Source organism: Schistocerca gregaria, unplaced genomic scaffold (assembly GCF_023897955.1).
Source record: "Schistocerca gregaria isolate iqSchGreg1 unplaced genomic scaffold, iqSchGreg1.2 ptg000531l, whole genome shotgun sequence".
Taxonomy (NCBI): Eukaryota; Metazoa; Arthropoda; class Insecta; order Orthoptera; family Acrididae; genus Schistocerca; species Schistocerca gregaria.
The window spans coordinates 137501-140000 of NW_026061930.1; the positions used below are offsets into that span (position 1 = coordinate 137501).

At 55.9% G+C, this 2500-nt stretch overlaps 1 non-coding gene across 1 annotated transcript in view; it reads right to left on the reverse strand.

Annotated features, from left to right (window-relative positions):
* Positions 1–360, reverse strand: part of LOC126314123 (small subunit ribosomal RNA) — a 1893-nt gene extending 1533 nt beyond the window's left edge. Inside the window, exon 1 of the ribosomal RNA XR_007555616.1 lies at positions 1–360. This exon is cut by the window's left edge and continues 1533 nt beyond it. This is a non-coding gene — a ribosomal RNA (small subunit ribosomal RNA).
* Positions 361–2500: the final 2140 nt, after the last annotated feature.

Consider the following 2500-nt stretch of genomic DNA (forward strand, 5'->3'; position numbering starts at 1 on the left):
GTAGGCGCAGAACCTACCATCGACAGTTGATAAGGCAGACATTTGAAAGATGCGTCGCCGGTACGAGGACCGTGCGATCAGCCCAAAGTTATTCAGAGTCACCAAGGCAAACGGACCAGACGAGCCAATCCGATTGGTTTTGATCTAATAAAAGCGTCCCTTCCATCTCTGGTCGGGACTCTGTTTGCATGTATTAGCTCTAGAATTACCACAGTTATCCAAGTAACGTGGGTACGATCTAAGGAACCATAACTGATTTAATGAGCCATTCGCGGTTTCACCTTAATGCGGCTTGTACTGAGACATGCATGGCTTAATCTTTGAGACAAGCATATGACTACTGGCAGGATCAACCAGGGAGCTGCGTCAACGAGAGCTGAGCAGCCGGCCGCCCGGGAGTGTGTCCCGAGGGCCCGCGCGAACACGCAAGCGTCCGCTCAATTATTCTGCAAACAGGAGGAGGCTGAGCTCCCCTGCACGATACACCTCGAAACCCTCTCAGGTCCCGGCGGCGCGCAGCGCCGTCCTAAGTACTTGGTCGGGTTCGAGAGAGGCGCAATCGCCCGGAGATAGGCGAGTAGACGCTTTCAGTGCGAACACCCGTGCTCCCAACTGAGCTTGCCGCTGCCGACAGAGGCCCGGGAGCGTGCTGTCGTGGCATTGCCGGCGGGAAACAACACGCGCCACCTACGGTGACCGGCAGCTCCAACGCCAGCGCCACAGAAGGGCAAAGCCCCACTTGGGTGCAGAAGCGAACTCTCCCAGCACAGCGCACGCGCCAACACGTCCGCAGAGCTGCGATACAAACCACCTGCGAGAACCGCTGGGGGCGACCGAGCAGCAGACGGCGTCGCGACGCCGAGTGCCGGGCGGCGGCGCATCCTCAACGCACACAGTCCGCAATCGGACCAGCACACTGCAGATGTCCACCGCGCTTCGCACCGGGCTCGACAGAACCCACTTTGGCCGCCTGGCGCCGCGCGCAGGGTGCGCCGGCGCATAGCTGGGACGCCAGCCGGGCCCGTCGGCCGGCGCTCCTGCCACTGGGCGCCCCCCACCAGCCGGCTGTAGTGCGTGCGCTCACGCAGCGCGCGGCCAGCACGCCGGGCGGCCCCCCCTCACCGGCCGGGGACTGTCCCGCCAAGCCACAGCCTCGTATCGCTTCATACCCACATGGCCAACTCAGGTTCGGGGGCATGGCGGGTACCGCCGAAACAACCGGTTCACAGATGTACCGATCGTCGCTATCACCGATGCACCTGCAGCGCGAACAACCGCTCAACAACTGATTTCCAGTTCATTTGCGGATCTTTGGCAGCAAACGTATACGTCAATCTACATTTGCGAAATCTACGATTCTGGCATGCCTGCATGTTATGTGTCACGACACGCTACATCAGCCCACATACACACTGCGGCATGTACACGAGAGAACACGTGGAAGATGGTCCGCGCACGTGTGCAATGTCCCTTGCGCGGTCGACTGTCAACCGGCCTCTGTAGCATGTCGCAGATGTGGAACGCGGTCCACCGTGCTATCATGTTGTGTGGGGCAATACGATTAAATAGGAAAACCCTCGTCGCTACATCAACAGACGGCTCACGCTGATTCCCGGCAGAGGGAGGAGGGGGGGGGGGGGGGCCAACATGCAATACTTTCGTCCGTACCTACTTACCACATGTCTGTACGGCGTACAACAGTGCAATCTCGCTGTAATGGGGAGACGAGACAAGTAGCATCGTGCACAACATATGGCCCTTATGATTCGCCATTGTAGGGCGCAGCCGGTGTACGGTCAAGCATGTGCCACATTATGTCACTCAGTACGTAACGACGGATGATCAGTGTGGGTTACGCGTACATCAGCGGACAGTCCACACAGGCCGTACCACAACGTACACTGACTGCATCGACAACCGAATGCAACTGAACAGCTGCAAGGCTCATTTCACAAACAAACGCCTGACCGACCAGCTTGGAAGGGCAGGAGGGGAGGGCGATATTCGTTCTGTAGCGGTACACCCTTCCAGTGGTTAGCGGGACTGTGTAGAAAGTACGCAACACTCGAAAGACCTTTATGTGAGGGTACGCACCATGGCATCAAGAAATACACATGACACCAGAGGATCCAAGCAGTGAACTATGTTCAGAGGGTTGCTGTTAGGCAAAGCTACATTCCTGTGACGTTACATGTGACAGTTAAGGTGCAGTGTAAGTTAGGTTAAGGTGCAGTGTAAGTTAGGTTAAGGTGCAGTGTAAGTTAGGTTAAGGTGCAGTGTAAGTTAGGTTAAGGTGCAGTGTAAGTTAGGTTAAGGTGCAGTGTAAGTTAGGTTAAGGTGCAGTGTAAGTTAGGTTAAGGTGCAGTGTAAGTTAGGTTAAGGTGCAGTGTAAGTTAGGTTAAGGTGCAGTGTAAGTTAGGTTAAGGTGCAGTGTAAGTTAGGTTAAGGTGCAGTGTAAGTTAGGTTAAGGTGCAGTGTAAGTTAGGTTAAGGTGCAGTGT